Genomic DNA, 23,545 nt, shown 5'->3' with positions numbered 1-23,545 from the left:
ACCCAACATCACTGTGGTTTTGCCAATGTTAAACTCCTCCGTACTTAGATGTAAGGAAGAAAGACTGTGAAGGAACTCTGGAAGGGAAGGAAGTCATTATCTACATAGGAAAGGCACCCTGAACACACAGGTGCTTTTACCGTGTAAATGGTCAAGGAGTTTTTGAGGTAAGTACTGGACTGTTCAATATCTTTAAGTGCTTAGACACTTCTGAAGAGTACATAGTCTGAATCTGTTTGAGATGTAGTTTGTATTTATGTGTAATGTATCCTATCCAATGCATCAAAAGAGAAAAACCAAAACCATTATGATGATTGTTTTTAAAAGAATTTTTGCCATTTGGAAAAATTAGTTACCCTTAATAATTATGATCAAGTAATTAATAAGAACATAGCACTTAGTAAAATTTTATAATAAGACAAAAACTGTTACATACTTTGAGATAGATGTTTTGGTTTTTATTTTTTAAGAATCATCACTTAATTTGTAACAAAAAGAAAAGTACAATGGCTCAAATTAGACCAAAGAAGTCTAGGGCACAAAGGTTGGGATTAGTTGCCTAAACTGAATTTGTGGTAGAATAAAAATAAACACTTTCAGTCTTGGAGCAATATCAATACAAGTTTAACTTTCTGGAACATTTACCTGATTTTAACTATATTATCTAATGTTCTCCTGTGTACCGATAGACCCTGAAAATCTTTTCTTTATGACACACGTTTATGCAGCACTACTGCTTATTCCACATTAGTTCTCAGTTCTACCATCTTTATTGAATAACATGCTTATAGCTGTTCTAGGGTTTTTTTTTTGTTACTAATTGTGGTGTCCTTAGCCCTGATGATCATTATTTTTTTTTATGTTCTTAGGTTTCTTTTTATCTTTTTTCTGTATTTCTTCTCATTTACAGTCCAAATTGTGTTGATTACAATTTTCCTTTTTTTTTTTTTGCAGTAATATATTACTTTTTGATTTGTAACAGATGTTTTTACTTAGCCACTGAATGGGCATTTGGTCAAAGTTGTCTTCTTCCTTTATTACCTTTCCAAACAGCCATCTAATTGGTTCTTCCCATAGAGGCCAAATTTTTCTTGAATTTTCTATCTTAATTTTCAACTGTAATTAATTTCACTTATAAAATATCTATTGGGTCTAATTAGCTCTTTTAAACTACAGGTTAAAGATAAAGTATTTCTATTTTCCAAGTTCCTATTTTCAACCTGTTATAAACAATGAAAATTCATTTTAAATGTTTGAAGAGCATATACAATCCCACACATATAGTATTCAGTTCTAGATCAAAACACATCTTCAAATGGATTTAAATGCATAGAAAAGCATACCTCAAAACTGCCTTAAGTAGGCCAGAATGTAGCTTGCATATATGGGCTTTCTTAAACCAGAGTTAAAATGCACATAAATTACATATTAAAACATCCACAAATTAGTAAAGTGATGTTTCCTATACAAAATATGTTATAAAAATATCTTCCTATTTTGGATATCTGTCTGCAAGATACTACTGAAAATGCAGACTTATAAAGAATAAAAATGCATTTTACCCAATCCACAAGCTATACAATAGACTCATTATGAACTATTTTGTTATTGATGCTTTTCTTGTCTTTCATTTTCTGACGGATCTATTGCAAATGCCTTGTGTCATTTTGTTCCTCCATCACACCATGTTAGGAGTCAACATAACACAACATGACTGATTCAATTGAAAACTTTAAAAAGATAATGTTAGTGAAAAGTGCGGTTAAAGAAATTGTGGTTTGGTTTAGAAAACTATTCAGTTACAGTGGCTTCTTTTGCTATCTTTTGTTATCTCAGTCCACATAACAACCCCGTGGTGTTGCAGGATGATAATATTTTTGCATTCATCTATCACATTGTAGGCTCATGATTTGACAAAGCTGGAAAGAGAAACCCTGGAAAATTGTATTTCTGTACTAAAAGCTGTACCACTTTTTTCTATTAACAGTCTATGTGCTATTTATTCTCTGATATAAACCATCTTATGTATAGACACACATGGAGGAAATCAGGTTTTAGCTGCATACAAATATTACTGTTAGGAAATTTTTAGATTAAGTAAGTGATTCAGTTATTTATCGTACATTCTGTAGATAAGTGGTTTGAATTAGGAGAAGAATCCTATTTACATAAATATTTTTCCCAATAATTTCATACAGATTGATCATCATCTAAAAGCATTATACCAGATTTTTGTAGCTGAGGGGTGAAAGTATTTAAAAGCTATATATCAGAACTGCATAGACATGTGTGCCATAGTAGCAATTGCAAATACAGTGACAAAGTTAATTTATGTATATTACAACACATGACGAGATCCCCATTGCTGAATAACTTGTCAGAAATAAAATTCGTCCTAGGAAGCAGAGGCAAAACTGATAATACCTGAAAGTCTCATTAGCTACTGAAGCCCAATATTCAATGCCACTGATGTTCATAATTCCCAGTTCACCTGCTGTTTACCTAAAGACTTCAACTGTTTAAGGACATAACAATTTTAAGAGTACGTTCAAGCCTACTGTTAAGATGAAATTGTCCTGACACCCACATTTTAAACCTGAACACTTCTATTTTGGGATACATAGAGCATGGGTATGCTTAAAATTGTCTCTTCCCTCACTTTTAAACCCAATAGCCAGATCTTAGAGCACTCTTAGGGGGACAGAAGCTCCCAGATCTCTATGATTTATGAAACAGACACAAACTTGTATGTCTTATTCTTTCGGTGAATGCCTTAAGATATTTGCTGTAGGTCTTTCTCTGGCTAATTCAGTTGCATTAGTTGTCATGTGTTTCAGTGTTGACTTGATCACAGACAGAGTGAGAATTGTTCTATGGCTAGGTAGTACATGCACGACCTAAGACACCCAGGATACAGTGATTTTCTGTGGGGTGTTATGGTTTCCATGATTTTTAGCTCACAAGAAACAAGCCTTTTTCATGCCTAATATATAGGTTAACATAAGCATTCCCATAACTCAGGATTCCCAATCATCCCTGAGAATTTAAGCCCACATTTACAAAGTATTTAGGCTTTATCATTTTGAGTGTTGTAGCACTGGCTCCAGGAAGGGAATTCACAAACCTGAACTAACTGCTTTCATTTCCTAAGCAACACAGGGGAAAATTCACCATCTATGAAGCCTCATTTCCTAGGATTGAACAGTTTGCATGTGGCAATGCCTAGACCAGCCAAGAGTGACTGACAGACCTTCTTTACCTCTTGCACCTGTGATAAATGACTGTATGAATCTGAGATTTCAGTCCCAGCTGCCTTCCTGGGTGGAGGTGCTTGTGGTAGGCTGAGCAGGGAGCTGGCCATGGCGCTTCCCTTCACACTCACCCCCAAGTCAGAGGTATGTTAAATTCCTTCCTTACCAGGAGGTAGTTCAAACCCATATTTCTCTACCTTCCAGGATAGCATGCTGATCAGTGCTGGGGCTCTCCCTCTAAGCTATTGAACTATCAGTGGTTATGGCAATTTTCTGAGATGCAAAAAGCAGTGAATTCTTATGCTGAGGAAGATGGGTCCATGTTTTCTGTATTCTTGGCAGGATCTCAAATCAACATGAAGCTACTGTAAAAAGCAAACTATTTCCTATTATATCAGACAGGTACCTAAACTTGGGCTGTAGGCATTTAGGGTTGTTCAACATCTCACTATTACGGTGATTTTTTTCACACAATATAAGTACTTAAATTGTACCAAAGTCTTTCCAGTTACAAACACTTCAATATTATTGTTAGCACTGTTTGCCAGCACTAAGGACAGCTGGCAGTATTAAAATCTTTCCCCCTTCAAAACAAGGGAACTGCCTCAAAACGCTGTATAGTGAATGGGTCTCTTAATTCCCTGGCACGTGTTAACCTTCAAGCCACAGCAAGAAACTATCGGGAAAACACCTGACATAGAACAACACCAAGCCTGGGACTGTGGTATAAATTTAACAGTACAGACAAACCAAGTCTGAACGGGCAGGTATGCTCTCAGGTGCTGTCTGATTCACTGCTTGCTATGGGCATTGCCCTTGTAAATCTGAGACAGGATTTAGAGCCAGAAGCAAGCAAGATAAAGGAGGAACAGAAAGCAACACCAGAGCAGCACTAAAGAGAATAAAATCAGAGCTCCTGAGTTACTGGCAATGTCCTAAAACAAGCAGTACACTCTTTCCGACTAGTTGTCAATGCTTGAGTGAAATTACCATGATTATACAGCAACTTGAGGTAAATCATTGGGATTTTCAGGTACACGACAACTTTCATGTTAATGATACACAACACCACTGCAAACCTAAATCCTTTTAAAATGTCAAACCTATTTTAGCTTGTGATGGAAGAAGTATTATATACTGGTTATAAATTATCCCTTATTATCTGAGTGGGAAATCTATATGGTGAGAGACTAAAATAATCATGGTTAGTTCTTCAGAGCCTTTAAATATGAGGCTGTCTAAAATTAGTACTTCAAAGAGTATGAACATAATTAAATATTCTTTTTCTTTAGACAAATAGGAATAGAATAGAGAACATTAAAGCAGGAATATATATGTATATATTAATCTGTATTAATATAGTGATCATTGTGACGCTAATGCTTGATGTGATCAAAGCTAAAAATGTCTTCCAGCAGTTTAAAATGACTGTATTAATAGTTTTCTAAATTACTTGCAGTATGTGCAATTGTGGAAAACAAATTAATACCCTGTAGTGAAGCCTTGCCTATACAGCAAGGACATTCATTAATTTCTCCATTAGAAGATTTACTTGGCCTTCAATAGATCTGGAAACGTGTTGTAGCATTGAAACAAAGGTGGTAGTAAAAACATTTTGAAATAACCTATTTCTTCTATGAGAGGGTATACTAGCTGAATCAGGGAAAAAAAACCCAAAAGTAAATGGATGTTGAAAAGTAGTTTGGAATGAACAGAAACAGAATTTATTTTAGTTAAAGTTTCTTGGCTAAGGTGAAAAAATAATGAGGAGACCAATTACTGTCAAGTATCATGACCATTGTAAAGCCTATGAAATCCAATGTTGATTTTTAACCTTACACCCTTAAATCAATTTAATCTTCTAAATGCTAAATGGGGCCTGACCTTCCCACTGACTTCAGTGAGTTTCAGAGACTATAAAATGAACTTACAAGTTTCTGTTTGATTGATTCTGTGACATCTTTATGTTGGTTTAAGTATATTGGTGCCACTTATCCAGTAATAGTGCAGCAGGAGAAGAGAATATAGAGATTAAATAAAGTTTTTTGAGTTCTGAAGAGATGACTTACTGCTAATCAAGCCATACTTGACCTAATTCCTGTTATTTTCTCTGCTACTGGTGATCAGACTGGAGTAAGAATAGATGGGGAACAGTTGACATTTCACATATTTCTTAGGTTTGAGTCTAATCAATTACTAAAATTATTTCTGGGTATACTTCAGCAGACAACCGGTGGAAGAAGTTCTGTATTAATAAAGTCAAGGAAGCATCCTTACAAGGTAAAAATCTTACTAACCGTATGTTCTCCTCATGTTGCTTTGAAGAATATGTTTGGCAGATATTGCAGATATTTTCTTGAGAGACATTCCAGAAGACACTCCTCTTAGCTGCTTTTCATAATCCAAACCCCCAAAAAATTGATTTACATACTAAATAAATAAGCTATTCAACAATATGGTATTCCATTGTTAAAACACCAGTTAGTAAACACTTACATCTCTTTAGTTCACAACACCTGAACGAATATCATGTAAAAATTCTTAAATGCCTTTTCAGAACATGGTCATCAGACAGTCTAACAGCATTTCAATCCAACAAATTGAAAACCTCACAGGGCTTTATTGGTGGTTAAACAGTGGAACAAGTTGCCCAGAGAGCTGATGAAATTTCCATCCTTGGAGACATTCAAGTCTTTACTAGAAATGGCCTTGAGCAACCTGATCCGTTTTGAGCAGGGGGTGGGATTAGATGATCTCTGAAGGTCCCTTGCTGATTAAATTGTGGTGGTTTTTTATGGTTCTACATAACTCTGAAGACCTAGAATAGGATTGTAAAGTATGAAGTACATGTAGAAGTTTTGTGGGACCATGGAGGGATATTGAGAGGAAACACATGCCCTTAAAGGTTAAAGGAACTTCTAGGAACACTGCATGTCATGTTATGTTATTTGAGGCAGTCCAGAAGACCAAATAAAAAAAACCTGGTTGGCTGTGATTGAGTTAAACTTTAGTTTAGTTAATTTAGTCTGTTTATACAGGTATTATTCTTCTGTAACATTGACCATTAAAGAAGACTTTTTTTCTGTTTTAGTGTTGTTGTGGAATAACATCATCGAGATATTTATTAATTACAGCCTATTTAAATCAACAATTGTTGATAAAAATTTCTGAATATGGTGCTGATATTAGTCTTCTTGGTATATGATTTGTAATTTCTTTATGTCCTTATTTATTCAATTTCATTTAACTTACATGTAACAGAAAAAAGGCTTTTTTCTGTGATACTCAAAAACAGAATTCCTTAAAATGATTATCTAACGTATACTGCAATGTCTCACTGCAAGTTATGACTTAAGCAGTACGAAGAATTATTCAAGAACGTAACCTTAGATTTCATCATTTAACCGTGATACTGGATTCAAATTTGCCTCTACTATTCTTAGTATATGTTTCCATTTGGGAAAATGCATGGTTTTCTATGCTATCAACATCTCTTTTTTTGTATTTCTTCCTAACAGCATGGTTGTGTATTAGTCCCCAAAAGTAAGTCATTAATTAAGGACTCCTTAATTTATCCCTTTCTCTGCTTCTAGATTTTTTAAGTTTAGTTGGTTTGGTGGATAGATGTCATACACTACACTGTTACACTTGCTATACTGTTAGTGGTATTTATTAATGGAAGAATGTTGTGTAAGAAATACAGTTTAATGATCATAGTTAACAATGTAAAAAATGTTTTTTTAAACTGAAACAGGTTTCTTCAAGCTGGTTCATCCAGGGTAGTGATCTGTGGTGAATAGTTTGGTGTGATATTTTAGCTATAAGCAATACCAGAGGAGCCAATCTGTGGGAGAGGGGAACCACTGTATGAACACAGGTGGGATTCCTAAACCAAATGCTACTCCCAGTTTGTTCCTTCCTGCTGCTTGTAGAATGATTTTGACTATTGTAAGACTATATAACATGACTCAGTAATCCATTCCTGATGCTTTGGAAAGTGCTCACTTTCTGAAGCCTTAAAAACAAAGCCAAACAAACAGAACTACTTTTACTTCTTAAAACCAGCCAGTCTTTTCTTAAGACTTCTGGTTAATTAAAAAGACTGATTAATCATAATTGAAGAATGACTATTCTTCTGACTTTATAATCTCTGTCTGAGTTTTTAATAATTAAAGTGTTGAAGTAAGAGAACACTTTTCTCAGCTTTTCTTGCTTCTCTTTGCCTTCAACTTTTTTTCACAGTCTTAGAGGAAGCTGTCCACAAAACTGACACGATAGAGGAATACAGTGTATTTAAGAAAAATAGTAAGATTTTTTAACACTGAGATGTCATTTTTTTTCCAAGTACCAGAGAGTGCAAAAAAACCAAGACTTCATTTCTTGACCATATTAGCTATTCTATTGAAATTCCAAGAGGAATTGTAAGGACAACTGAGATTACAGACTTTTAAGGAAAAATAACTTCCTCCAGGGAGCAGGATCAATTGTTCTTCACATTGGCTAAAGACTTCAATGCAGTGTGTGGGCAGACAGTAATTTCACAGAAAATTTTGAGAGAGTGATAGATTCCCAGGTCTAAGTTACAGTCCCATGGAATTACTGAACATTTCATTACAGTCTCAAACAGCATATCTTTAGGAAATTTCCTGGCAAGACAATCTTTAACCTTCACCAGTGCAGGTTTTCTCTATTTCTATCTTTCTTTCTACCACAAGCTTTCTGTCTGTAATGAAGTTGAACACTTTCAACATTGCCAAAACTGACCTGTGAATTATAGAGTGTTTGAAGCATTATAGAACATTTATTTCTGTAAAAAGGAGGAGGACGTTGAGGTAATCATCTGTTCAGCTCTATTAAGCTTCTATTTTTCAGGCACCTTAGCTTACCAACGACTTTGTTGCTAAAAATATAGCTAATGCCAATTGCCATGGTTTCATGGAAATGAGGTCTTTTCAAACAAATGTGTTATCTTTTTAAACAAAATTATAGGTCCACTTGGTAAAGGCTGCTAGGCTGACAGTGCATACTTCAAGTTTTTATCACATGATATTTTGATTTGAGAGCTTGCATTGTCTGGAATGAAGTAAGTACACATCAAACAGAAAAATTACTCTGACAGACCTCATAAAGTAATAGTAAATGGCTAGACATTCTCTGGTGGGACTCATTTCTAACAGGTCTTCCTTGGTTTGATTCTGTTTAAAATCCATATCAACAGTCTTATAAGGCCTCAAAAATAAAACAAAGACTAGAAGACAAGGCTCACAATTTAAGTAGTTCAATCTACTCGATTTATTAAAGAGAAAACTGAGACATGATTTGACTGATAGTTATATATACATACAGTTTTAAGAAAGATCTGAGAGAAAGGAGCTTTTCAGTCTTGCAGGAAAGCAATAATAAGATGCAGTGAATGAATACTGGAGTTAGACAAATTCAGCCTTGGAAGTAATTAATGTGGTGTAATTAAAGATTAGAACAGCTACTATGAGAAATTCTGAAAGCCTATGCACATAGGAAATGAGACCAGATGATCACAGTAGGACATTATGTACTTGAAATCTATGCAGGTGTAGATTTTCTGATGAAATGCAACAAAAGAACTGGTGTTTTCAGAATATACTGCATATGGTATATGGTATATTTTATGTGAAAACTACAATGTATTTCTTAATAACAACATTTATTTGAGATTAAAGAAAGACAGTTATGTAATATCCTAGGATTGGCTACACATACCAAATATTCTATTTGTTATACTTATGAATATTTCTTAAATGTTGTCCATCCACTTCTTTTTAGATGTTCCATATCAGTAGTACTGACATTTCTATGCTTCAGGTTACATATTGTCTTCTGACTTTATTTCTGAGATAATGTAGCTTAGCTACATTATATGGTTTGCATTATAATGGTCTTCAAAGCTTGGAAAATACAGCAGAATTTTAATTCTTTCCTAAATAGGAAGTGAGGTCCACACATTATGGTGGACCAGCTATTTTTAAAATTGTGGCCTTTCCCATTAGCTAGCATAGATCCCAGAAGGGGATCTATCATCTGAGCAGATCATCTTCTGAGGACACACATATTTTTCTCTTTTTTCTGATCACCTCCAGAATCCAGACTTATGTCTTTTGAACTCCCTTGGATTTTGACTGGCTTGGCTCTGAGCTTATTGAATACATGGTATCTGCAAGACTTGACTTTGCTTTCTTGTTTGTTTTGGAAAACTTATAAGGTTTCTGAAACATCAAGAATGCATCATAGAAAGCACATGGCATTTTTAAAACTAGTGGACATCCCTATCTAAGTTTCTCTGCTGTGCATGCTGCGTGTACATGCAGGGACATATGATGTATTCTAGCTCTGTGCTGTGCATCCTCTATACTTTGAAGAAGGTTTTCTTGCCTTTTTTTGGTTGAAAAAACAAAAGCAAACAATACTGCAGAATAAAATATCTTTTTTATAACTGTAATCCACTTACAAGGAAAGACAAAATAATTCCCTAAAAAAAAAAAAATCTAGAAAATAGACAAAAAACCCAGAGGTACAGTACCTCCTCAGTTTATAAATTTAAAAATGAAAACACAGAGGCATATTTGGATTCCCAGGAGAATGATAATTGTCAATAGAAATTTCATATAAGGATTTTTAACTAGGTACTTTTTATGAAGATACTGCTATGCACTTTACTGATAATTTCTTATCTACTTACATTGCACAGAATACGCAAAAGATATTGCAAAGATATGGACAAACTGTTGTTGCAGTAAATATAGTTGAGGTGTGTGAAAAACATGTTTCTACAACCACAATATTTGAATAATTCCTTTGGCGACTGCCAGAGAAGGAGCTGGAACTGGGGAACTTTCTGTAAGCGCACTGGGACTGGTATGTCAGATTCATGTCATTCTCTGAGCTTTGCAGAGAAGACAGTAGTGGAAAGAGCTGTTCATTTGCACCTGAATTTACAATGACAAGCAAGCATTAAGGTGGACAGCCTGCTTTGTATAAAGAACTGTTTTCACAGTGGCAGCATTACTTTTTTTCTGAGACATTAACCCTTTCTTTGAGGATAAAAATAAATAATTGCTGATGTGTTTGCTTCTTCCTGAGTGTTCCCTAACTACTGGAAAAGCAGTTTTTCTTCTCATATGATCCAAACTCATGTTCTGCATCGACACACATTGTAATGCATTGCTGTTTCCACAAAAGTACAGGATTTGCAAAGGTTGGCAAAAAGCATTACATTTGGGAGAGCAGAGCATCTCACTACTATGTAGCTCAGGAAACAATCTGCCCTTCTCCACTTCCTCCCTGAACTGCTGCAAGTCTGACTCCCTCGGGCTTGGTTTTATGACTTGACCTTTGGACAAATACCACAGGTCCCTCCATACAACTGTAGCAGGCCAATATCTTCCTTCATCACAGAGAAGAATTGAGTGTAGTCAGAACTAGAAGGATGTAGGTAGGGAATGAACACCAGGCACCAGCACTTCTTGGTTGGGAATTACAGCCTGTGCAATGCAGTTCCTGTACATGATCTGATGTGGCTTGGAGTGTGCAACCATGAGACCACAGTAGTATGTATTTCCTAAGATACTGTGCTGGTGTGGCTCATGTGGTAAAGAAATACCTATGAATACATAAAATACAGCTTTAAAGGAAATCTCCTTTTTATTTGGAAAAATGTTCTGTGGTGAGCTGGAAATGTCCACCAAAACCACATAAACATCTGTGATTTAACTTTCAAAACAGTTTTCAAGAAAAATTGTGTTTCCTACAGAGGTATGAACTCCTGTTTATACAAATGAGAACAGAGTATTGTTGAGAATATCATATGCAAATATTTTATTGACTTGGAAGCATTGCAGTGTAGTTCTCTCCTGGATGTTATATTGCATTTCAGCTCTATGTTTAGTACTCTCAGAGGGTTTGATTATGCAAGAGGATAGACATTCTCTCATCCTGATGCTTTTCATAGGAGTTAAGAGTACTTAGAACTTTCCAGGACTGAGTGGTTTAGAAACACTCAAGATCTCCTAATGTTTTGTCTTACTGTATATGGCATTTATTTTTATAGCCATAGAATTGACTATTCTAAAATATACTGATTCTCTTCCCAGTGTTTACTAGCTACATCAAGAAGATAAGCACCATGGAGAGAGAATATTTTTTAAGATAAAACCAGTAATAACACAGAAAGAAACAGATATAAATTCCCTTAATAAATGTAGGTTGGAAACTAAAAGTCAGTCATGAAAGCATCGAGAGTATGGTGCAATTAAGTATGATCTGATGTAATAAAAGAAATAACTCATTTTTAGATTAAACCTTCATCTTTATAAAGCTTATTAAAATCTATAGGTACTTATAATAACTGGAACTGGAGTCAGTGACCCTGAAACTTACTTGTCTGGGTCCTTTTCAGTCTCACAGAAATTTCTAAAACATTCCCAAGAGAAACGTAGTCTTATTGTGTTGCAAGAGATGCTGTTTATGTCAATGAAAAAAAGATAAATCAACTTTCTTTAAAGATGAATCTTTTTCTTGTTATATGCATGAACTGATTCCTCTACAAAGCTACAATAAATATGTTGCCAGAAACAGATCATTGTTTTACTTATTATATTGAATGGTATCATAACTTTGTTACAAGCTTGATCCAAAGTGAAATAAAATGGTAGAATTTTCACTGATTTTGGTGCGCTCTTCTTTCTTTACTAAGAAACTTGATAGCCTGTGAACATGTGCCATCTGAACCCTTCACAAGGCTTGTACCTCAGAGAGTATTTAAATGCAGAATAGTTTATTTCTTACTCCAAATTTTCAAAGGCCACTGTAACCTTACAGTGCCTCTAAGGATTGCCTTGCAAGTGAAATACTGACTCTAAAATGACTAGCAGGTGCAAAATGAATTCTATTAACTTTGATTTGTAATGAAGCCTACATGACTAATCCTTCTTTAATAGCTTGTACTGGACTCAAAGATTCTCAGAGAAATTTGAGATGACATTTACCCACCGGTGCCAGCTTTCACGATACTGCTTTTGTTGTTCTTTGCCAATGTTGACCAAGCTTCTAGACTGGATGTGGAAGGGATTTTAATCTTCTCCATCTGTGTGACTGGAGTTTAATCTTACAGCTTTTCTTGGGTGCTCTAAAACATGGTATGTTCAGGAAGGATGTACTGGAAGCCAACAAAAAAAATGACAGGAAAGAGTGGCAGAACACCATCACCCTCCCTCACCACAATGTCATATTCTTAGAAATTATCATGAGGAAAATCATGTGGAATGGAAGATACCCCAAACATGCTGGCCACTGCCCAACAACTAGTAGTCTGACACCCACCCCACAGAATATACTCTGTAGAAATTCAAGATTTTGGCATTTGCCAGAATGATGGCTCACACACTATTGCGTTAAAGGTGAAGTTCAATATAGATAACTCTACAGAATAACCCAAATATACCAAAAAATTTTACTGGCTCAGAAGCACTAAAAAAAAATTTAAAAAAAGATTAGTGCTGGTGGTAAACAAAATGCTTCCCAAGAATGATTCAGATATAAATTTTAGCAGCTTTCATTACAAGAGAATTTTGAATAACTGCACCTTTATTCAAATCTGTATTTCTTTTCTGCTGTTCCTTCTGGTTTATGCAGTCTACCAAAACTCAGTCATAAACACTGGTGACATTTCAACTCATGCTTAAAGGAACATGAAATGTTGAAAATCAAACAGTTTCCTTGTCTTTGTATGTTTAGATCTGTTTCCTAATTTTATTGACTTAATATAACATTTCACATACAAGCAATATCCATTTTATATATTTAAATCAGTTATTAAAAATAGACTATATATTTCCATTAAATAAAATAAAAACAATGAATGTTGCATAGCTTGGCAATCATAAATGAAGCATTTTGCTATGAGTTTCTGCTACTAAATATTGCAAACCTGATTAATTACAACTTAAGCTAGGTGACTTCCTTATGTTGAGTAATTTGGCTTTAGGTGAACTAAAGCAACTATTTCTTTCGTTTTTTTACTTTTCTACTTTTCTTACTTCTTTTCATGTCTTGTTTGAGAAGGAATATGACAGTGAAAAAAAGTGCAGGCCATCAAAAAAAAAAAATCTAGCAGAAGTAGTTATGCATACAAGGAACTCCTTTGTTACTTCATCTTCTTATGGAAATATTTATTTTTTAAAATAGAATAATTTTTCTTTTCTGGCATATTTGCTTTGGTGAAATTTTCACTGGGCACCTCTCCCAAGTGTAGGATGGAGCTATAGAGCAAAATCAAAAATAGATGTCAGTAGTGTGAGAAAAGGATCTTTATGTGTCAACCAGCAACATTCTTGTTGAAATCTTCCCTTAGGCTGTGTAGGAGACTTGAACCTTGGTTTTCAGTGTACAGATGCATAATCTTTATTAGCAGCTGATGTCATTAGATCCAGTCTACTGTATCAAAACAGTCAAACAGTCATGGATGTGGAAAATGAACACAGCCAGGAATGCCAGGCATTATAATAAGATGTGTAAACTTCTCTGTTGAAATGGACATGGCAGGGATTGGATCTTGTGTCTGCTACATGAACATTTTAAAACTACTGGCTGTTTTGGGATGGAGTACATCCCCCCCCCCCATGAAAAATTAAAACAAAAAAATCTTGCTGCATTGTTAGTATGGAATGAATATAAATTCTGGATATCTTGAAATATTTTATGTATTAGGAAAACTTACCCAATTAGCTGTAGAAGTCCAAATGTATGAATGAAAACAATCTCTCCAAGGGAATTGCACTGCAAAATATCAAGCGGAATTTTTCAGAACTTTAGGTAATGTAAGGTTGATATGTATGTACATAAAACAGAAATTTAAAATTGAAGGGTGTCTAAAACTCCATTTGTTTGGCTGTTACCATGGTGGAAAAGTTCTCTTCAGAAAACTGACTGCAAAAGATCAAAGATAAATAAGAATAATGATAAGCATTAGGGGACTTAGCAATATTTTATGTATGGACAATTCCTCAGGCCAGCTTCTTAAATTTCTCTTTGAAAAGCTACACTAGCTAACAGAGGTCTTTCTGACTCCTCCATGTAAGCTACAGGCAGATGACAGAGGAAATCACTGCTGGTCAAAAAGGACTGCCTCTGTTCATTCTAAACTCTTACATTTCAAAATAAACTTGTCCAGGATGGTTAAGAATGAAAACAAATCAATTTAAGGTTCCTAGCAAATCGGGAAACTGATAAAAATAATCCAAGTATTTTAAACCCCCTGAGAATGTAAAAAAAGAATAATTTGGTTTTGAGAGTAATGTTTCTAAAATAAATCATAAAATTAGAGGAAAATTTGAAGCAAAATATGATCACCTCTAAACCAGAAAATAAAAGTATTAAATATGGCTAATCCAAATTTTGAAAATTTCAAATATATTAATTTAATATGTGAATGTTGAGGAATCCACCTTTTTCAGTGAAAATAAATTTTTCTGGAAAAGTTGTTACAGTGAAGTTCTCATATCATTAACCATAGCAACATCTGAGGTTGCCTTGCACAGGTGGATTCTGATACAGAGCAACACTACAAGTACTTGTGCAAACACAGAAATGACTACGTGACGTCTCCTTACACTGTTTTGCAATAACCAGGGGTGCACAGTTAGGAATCTGGCTTTGCTTTCATTTCTTGATAATACCTAAAATTGAAAATTTGTGAGAAATAATTCTGTATCTTTAATATTAAAGAGAAATAATTTGTATTCAAAAATCTGAATTTACTAGATCAAACAAATCAGCCTGGCATAATGAAGGGTGCTCAAGCTGCTTAAAACTTGAAACTGCTGTAGAAAGGAAAATTTGGTATGGGGAGACATACACATGACTCTGCTACAGTATGGAAACTTTTCTGAGGAAAGCATTTTACTTTTCTTTTCAGCATTATCAGCTTCAGATATTACTTTTGTTTAAGACAGAAAAGAATCATTTTCAAATGCACTGCTTCTCCTGATAAAAGAGCCTATTCCTTTTGCCTAGGGCTTACAGATGCTCAGCGTAAGTTGCAGGACTTCATGATCTTGCAAGAAGACATGGATACATGAGTCAGCTCTTACTTCTATAGTTATTGCAATGTAGGAAAGTGGCCTAAAGCTCTCTTTGGATGACTAACATTCAGTAATCCTTTCAGCATGATACTACCACAACTACTGACAACCTAAAAAGCTGAAATGAGACTTGATTTAGACATAAAGTTGAAGCATTGCAAAAATGTATCTTTCCTGGCAACTTGGTTTCTGATTCCTGACAAGGAACTACAGAAACAAAAGATAGTCTCTTCCACCGAATTAATTTGGTGATTTTAACACATAGAATTCCACACGTCCACCATGATAAAGGGATTATGCTTTTTTCTTGTTGTCTAGGATCATGACAGCTGCTCATTTGCTTTCAGGTCATGACAGCAAAGAGAAAACTCTAAAATTCTTTCTGTCATTTCTTTTGGGAAAGATTATAGTCTTAACACACTATTCCTCTTTTTATGATTCAGTGAAGAGAATGCAATAATTGGAGTATATGATTTTTAAAATGCTATTTAAAAGAATAATGGACAAATAAAATATTCAAATTTATACGGTGCCCTGGCTAATAGTAGTTTTGTTAAAAAAATGGTGTTCTTTGATCCCCAAAACAGTGCTTACTTACAACATACGAGTCAAAAGGACCATATTCTGCTTATGCCTAGCAATAAAACACATGATAGAAGATGGACCATAATGTTTATTACTGCTACTGCTTTTTAATTGCAGCTCTATCGACCTTGGACTCAGAACTGAACTGTAACACTTTTGATTTATCTCTATTTGCAGCGAATAACTGATAAACCCAAATGTGGCTATACAATTTTCATCCCTTTTCCTTACATTTCACATCTTCCACTTTTTTCAATTTAGAGAATCAGCTGATTTTCCATCTGACTTCTACCTTTCTTAATCATATATTTTTCAGCAGATTTAACTTAGAATGCATGTAAGAGTGTATCCGCCCAGAATTTCTCCTCCATTTTGCAGCTTACAATGACCTGCAGTTATCTTCTGTGATCTGTGACCACCTGGTTTTCTGTCTTTTGAAATTTTCTCGTGTAACTACTTGGTGATTTGGTAACAGATCTATGTTAGCATTGGCAACCTGATTGTTCTGAATTGCTTTTATACCATTTCTCACTAGACTGCAAAGGAGTTATGGGGAACAGAAGCATGATTCTCCTGCCCATTGGCACGTGTTTCTTGCTAGCTAACACATGGAAGAATATACTGAAGTGATTCAACATGGCCAGAAGAATTTATCTGTTTGATTTCATTTGTCTGTGGCATTAGTTGTCATCAGCTCTATCACCACCTTCCTCTTCTGATTTTACAGAGAGACATTCTTGCTCACATTCCTTGGACTGCTTTGAATCTGTCTCCCACAGTGTACTTTTCAGAAGTTGGAGAAATAATCTACTGTGAGCAGGACTTCCTGCAAGTAGAAGCAAATTGTTCTCTTCTGACCTAGTCCATGAGTCAAATATGGAATTCTTGATCTTGTGTACTCTCCCCTCTGTCTGGCTCAGAGAAGGTACTGATCATTACAGTATCTGCAAGCTTCGCTCTTCCTCATGTGCTCTCCATGGGCCTGCTTCTATAGGCAGATGTGAAAAATGCCAACACTTCAGGCTTCTGAGCTTTTTGTCTGATCCCATGTAAACAATTTAGCTAACTGGCATACACAGCTTATCTCTGGTTTAGCATGTGGGAAATCTTTTTTAACTGTCTTGTTTTGAGACCTGGCAAAAACTGGAGTAAGAGCTGTTCCTTCTAGCTGCACTCATAAAACTGGTCAGTGCATTGCTGGATTTCCTGGAGCCTTCCGTCAAAGCTCTAAAGCTGTTCATGGTGACAGATTGTGCCTCCTGTTCCACAGATCTATCTGTGCTGTAGTAAAGTGATGCTCTGCACTACTAACCCCGAATGACATTCCCAAGTAATCTTGTCTTCACCCCATACCACTGAACTCTGAATAGCATTCATTGCTTGGTATACTCAGCAATGGCTTCCTCACAGAGTGCTCTAAGGATTGTTTTCAGCCTGCTTGTGCCTGAAGGCAAGCCTAGGAGTGTCATTCCAAGGATGCGGGCATTGACCTTTTCTATGTGCATGTATTCCCCTCCTGCACATGTCAATGTTCTACAAGCAAATGCAAGGATCCTCAGGCTTTGTATTAGTGCAGTTTCTAACACTCTGATAGAGTGCTATTCAATGTAATTCTGGCTTCTCTGCAGTCTTGTCATATTTAAGGACCTGGCTCCTAACCTGTAATTTTTTCATTCTCTAAAAAACTAGTGCTTTGATCTGACTTTTCCTTTCTGCATAATTCTTTCTTAACTATCATAAAATTTCTCTCCTTATGATGGAAAGCTGTTGCAGTTTGCGCTGATGATCTTAAAAATTATTTCTCTAAGTTAAAAATACCATAAAGAAAAAAAAAATCATGTCTGTTTTTCCGTATTCTTATTCTGTTTATGTTGGAATATTTCAAGGGTATGGCAGTCTCCATGGGGATTCAAACTGAATGGTGGCTACTGAAAGGTGTGGCAGAGATTGGCAAGGGGCAGGATGGTCCTTTATACAGTCGTGCAAAAACACAATCAGTGAATTGTTATTTCTTGAACAAATCAAGTAATACATTCTTAACGTTGATAACGTTTTCAATGCTTTAATGTTTTTGAGTTGGTAGGTTTTGAGAATTCTTGATAGGTTTTCTTACTACTATTAAAGTCCTGATGTAGGTGCAACAATTGCTTCTTCTTTGCAGGTTTATCAATTTCTTCTTCAGTGACTCAAGCCAGACAGCTATAACTGCATTAACAGCAATTTTCAAGTGGGAACAAGGGAAGTCCATTCTTAACCTCAATTTTGCTTGTACATGTCAATTTCTTTGAATAACATTTTATGTATGTATTTCTAACTGTTTATACTTTCCCAACAAAGCAAACATTTTTATTAACTTAACTGAACACACACTTCTCTTCAAAAACTCCTTTGTTAAAAAGTAACGAGTTTCTTAAAAGACTATTGAATATTTTGTGCATATCTATAATAGATTGAATTAGAGACTTCATGAGTTCATTAAGTTGTGGACCTATCTGATCATCTTTCATCATGCAAGAGTCACTGGTAGGTTTGATTTATACCATGTAAGTTTGAAAAGGAAGTTCTCACAATGTGAGAGACCATGGACAAACTTAATTCCATTAGCTTGTGTCATCCTTGTATTACGACATCCTTGTATTATCTGGGAGAGGAGCATAAGCACTGCTTTGCTCTGAACTCTAGTACCAAATTTTGTGCTGCCTTTTGATAGTCTGACTTTAATATTTGCTTTTAGGCTTTTTATTCCAATTTTATTTGTTGTCTACTTATTCTCTGCTTCCTCACTGAGATCAAGCCTCTAGCATTTTCTCTTGACATATGCAGTATACAGTGGAGATCACGTTGTTTCTAGAGTATTGTAGGCTTGGTGACATTTATTCAACATGTCAGCCCTTCCTTTTCATTTTCCAGCAAGTTGCACCAGGAATGGTATGTACCCTTCGGGTTTTCAGCTTTCGGAGATAGGACAGCACAATCTCGGCACAACATGTATTACTGCTTTCATACAGCGATTTACACACACAAATCCACCTCCCCTTATTCCCAGAGGTGTCATATTAAAGCTTCTTTTCTTAACAAGATAAACAGATTTGGCTTTTCCTCCTCCTTTTTGGATTCTCTCTCGCTTGAGTGCTTTGTATAAGGGAGGGGAACAGACTCAAACCGCAGACTGGATTAGGATGAGCTGATTGCTGGTCTACAGCTGTCTATTTTTCCATGTACCTGCTGGCATGGGAATCGATGCCTCCGTACCCTTCCCCCAAAGACAGAGAAGGATGGGCCTTGCCTACACCTATCTATTCACAAGACCAAAGATGTATGTAGCTCTTCAAAAAGCGTGAGAGATTTAACCCAGGAAAAGGGCAGTTGCTGTCCCAACATTTCTGTGTGCCCTGAGTACCTTTTTCTTCAGTCGTTCAATCTCCTGTCCGCCACACTGTCACTCTTTCAAGAGGGCTTTGGTTCATTTTCTGTAGCAAAATGACACCAAATATACAACAAGATTATGTTTTCCTTGAGAAACAATAGCATATATTTAGCACAGTATCTTTGTCTATCCCCATCTTCATTTTGAAATAAGTGAACAGCCCTCCCTCCCCCTCTCAGGCGTTAGGGTGAAACCAGCTCTTAGAAACAATCCATTCTTTCTCCCTGAAACCTGCCCAGGGAAATAGTAGTAGTTGATATCAAGATGTATTTTCACTGCCTCTTTGAGCAGCATTTTTGTAATTGGAGATGTAAGGGGTCTATGTTGTGTATGCATAGCAAGCAGATATTTATTAGGAGTACTGTAGTGTTCTAAATGCCTCGCCTCCTTTTCAGGGCTCCAGCACTGGTTGTCATGGAAACAGAGCTGAGAACCTGCAACTGGCAGCTGAAATTGCCTTATCTGCTAGTGGCTGCGTCCATGTCTAGTCCTGCTTCCATGGAAACACATGTCAGAGCAGCAAACGCAAGGTAATGGTTTCCAAAAGCTGCCTTAAAAATAACCCTGAGCTTACTGTTATTTTGTTTGTGATCCTCTCCCCACCAGGCCTGTTTAAGTAGAGTTCTTCAAGTCTGCAGTATTTACAAGTTTAAAATAACTAAAGGGGAAAAAAAGCATGAAAAACAAAGGTATCTATCCTCTTTGATTTCTTTTACTGGCATAATATGTTTTTGGGAGACAAACTGGTTAACAAACCTTGACCTGCAGAGTTACATTAGCAACTGACTATAGTAATTATCTTTGACTAATTAGGTGGCCTTTCTTATCGTTGTTGTTTATGCTGAGCATTTTAGAAGCTGAGGAATGATTGGCATGGTTTAGTTGGTTAACTAGGCCTCATTAATTCTCTATTAGTACCCTGCCATGCCAGAATCACTCACAAAAAAAAAAAAAAAAAATATCAGGTTCAGGTAACATTTTTAATTTTCAAAAGAACTAACTGCAAAAAAGCCCAGATAATTTTCTATGCATTTTCCCCCCTTTTTTCTCAAAAACTGTAATCTACCCTGTTTACAAATTTCCAGACTTTTCAGCTGGCTCTAGCTCTTCTGCTTTGCAGCAGACTTGATATATGTAGAAGTCAGGAGGCTGACAGTGGCTTTCTGAGAAAAGATGCTCAGTTTTGAAAAGGTTGAATGGGTTGCCACATGTTTAGTTCAAGTACCTATTACCTTGTTGACCAGGTGTAATGTTCTGTTTCAGACAGGTGAGGGGCAATTTTTTATCCCCCACTGTCCCAGCAAATCTTCTTTTTGTTGTGATTCTAGATGGCTGGAGAAAGGCTAGCAGAATGTTAAATTATACTTGAATGGAGTAAATTTGTCAGTGTTGCTTTGCTAACATCAATATCTTGTAAGACACAAGTGCTCCAGAATTCAGGTGCTTCTTCTAACTTGTCATTAATCCTAAGGAAATGTTTGTGTCTCAGTAGCCCTTGCTGAAAAAAGAATATCAATAGATAGTCTTTGTTAAAAAAAAAAAAAAAAAGAATTCTAGTTGAGATAATGGAATAAGTAGCTGTGTATCAGAGCTTGAGGTTTTTGTATAAGGTCCATGTTTTGTGTGGCAGTAAAGATACCACATCCGGAAGCTCGCATGTTGACTAATAAAAACAAAACCCCATTTGAAACATCCAGTCCTTTTATTCTAAAGCTTTCTGTGAAAAGTCACTACCTAAAACTTCTTAGAGGAATACAGTCTACCACTGATTCATGCTTTGACTTAATACCTCTCCCCCTATCTATCTCAGATGAATTGCTGAATGTTTTGAAGCAGAGAATATAGAAAAGAAAGCTCTTTGCCTGCAGATTCCTCTGGGGCTTCCTGACCCACCAGAGGAGAGCACAGCATAATTCTGCTTTAGGTTTAGAGACGGTCAGAGTGGCCTCAAATATGCAGGCAGTCAGACAGGTGTTAACTGTATGTGTACTATGTTCTGTGCTTTGCACCACTGATTAATTTTTGCCCTATTTTTTCTTTTTAGCTGAAACAGATGTTACTATTCTGAAATTCTGAAAATGTAGCTCTGGCCATATATGCTGTAAACAAACTGCATTTCATAACAAAAAGAAAAATTCAGAACCATAATTAATGGAATTTCTTGTTCTCTTCTTTTTTTCTATTTGATATAGCTCTTGTTCCACATCAGCAGTTTTATTTCATCTGGTCGTTAAAATTACTGAGAACTGTCATTTCTATCTCCATTCTTTTATTTTTTCAGATGACTTTTATCATATTTTAATTTTATTTGTCTATTTATTTATTAAATTCTTGAAAGAAATGTCAAAAACAGCTAAATAATATGTAGAAAATAAAATGTTTGTGCTATTCAAAATAACTGTGACAATATCATCTTTATAAAATATTTGACCTAGAGCTGATATACCACTTTTATTATACTATCTACCAGTCAGTGGCATTTTTCACTAAACTTACTTTACTTAGTATTTAGATCTTCCCTTATTTCTCCTTCTATTAAGGTAAATTAGCTTTTTCATAACTCTTACCTTTTCTTTCAGTATATTTAAGCCATGTCTGCTTATAATTTTATGCTTTTAACCTCTTTTCATAATCAAAAAAATTTTATGCAATTTCTGTGCACACTTGTGTGTGTGTGTGTGTGTTCATTAACTTTTTAACCCACTAAAAGGGATAATAAGACATTTTTTCAAGGACAATATAAAACCATATTGAACTTTAGTAGGAGATTTGCAATGAAACTGCGTACGTGCCTACTTCTCTGTTTTTCTTTTCCCTCTTGTAATTTCCTAAAATTCAGTTAGAGTCCTTCTCCATCATGCTTGTCACATGCTGTGATCCTTCTCAGGCACCTGAGGGCTAGCTTTCATGCTTAAAGTTTTATACAAAACTCATGAAAATCAGATTCCTTGGATACAGCCCCCGAGTTTTGTTGCACATTCCACGTGCAACACTTAGGCAAATTCTTCAATGACCTGATTTGTAAGTGTGCATCTAAACTCAAATTTCAATGTATGTATTGAGAAGAGACAGAAAAAATGCTTGAAAAATGGGATGCAGAACAACATGCTTACAAGATACTAGGCGCTTTCTCAAACTGAGAAGGAGGTTGCTCAAGGATGTCAGATGAACACTGGCTATGTAAAAAACTGACGGTTAAATGTGTATTGATACCAGTAGTAAAAGGGACTTTTCCTAGCATGAGTTGTTGGAACTCCTGGGAAGTTGTTGAATATGTAATGGAAGTTAGATGATGCACAGGACAGGTCTTAATACAAAGTGCTAGTTAGGTTGGAAATGAGATCAGAAAAGGTATCATCAGTCTTGCTTTTTTGTGTGTGTTTCCTTCCACTGCCTCTTTTTCCTCAAGCTGTAATTTCATAGAAGCTCCTCTCAAACACATCATTTTATGAGGTGCTTAGTTGCAGAAGTCCTCTTCATCTGTCTTCACAAGTCCTCTTCTGGCAACAAATGATGCTGGTCTATTGAAATTGCCCAGCTAGAAAACTTCAAAATACAATGATATGTTTTCAGATTTGGAGGTCCCTGTTCTCCTTTGAGGAAGACAAAAAAGCAGGTCATCACACAGATGACCCATTTCTTGAAGCAGCTGGGAAACAGATAAGAAAATTGTAGCTCAACCTCTCTTCTAGCTTTTTCAAGAACAAGTAAATCAGTGCATTTCTCCATACTCAGAGAAAGTTCCTGTCTCACAGGCAACCTTGGGATAAAGCAAGTATAAACACGATGATAAAAGGGGAAGGATTTGAGAGAGAGGCTGATATAATGCAGTTCAGCTAACAAAGCATGTACCAGTTTAAATCTACCTTACGTTGGTTCCCTCAGTCAGCGTATCTGTGTGCCTGCCAAAGATTGATGACTGGATCAGTCTCTCTGCCTAATAGAGGCTTAGATTTTCAATAGATTACCACTCATATAGAAGTTCTCCAAACACTGCCATAGTTAACCCAAAATACTTTCAGATGTGAAGAGAGAAATATGGAATACTCTCCCAGTAGCAGACTGGTCAGACACTTGATTCTATTTTCATAAAAATAGTTGTGTTTTTTTCCTTATGGAAACATGCAGTGTCTCAACTGATCCTGACAGTTTTCATTTTATAGAAACGA

The sequence above is a fragment of the Calonectris borealis genome, chromosome 4 (assembly GCF_964195595.1).
Source record: "Calonectris borealis chromosome 4, bCalBor7.hap1.2, whole genome shotgun sequence".
In the NCBI taxonomy this organism is placed as follows: Eukaryota; Metazoa; Chordata; class Aves; order Procellariiformes; family Procellariidae; genus Calonectris; species Calonectris borealis.
The sequence above is the reverse complement of the archived record's forward strand: the minus strand, read 5'-3'. Positions refer to the sequence as shown.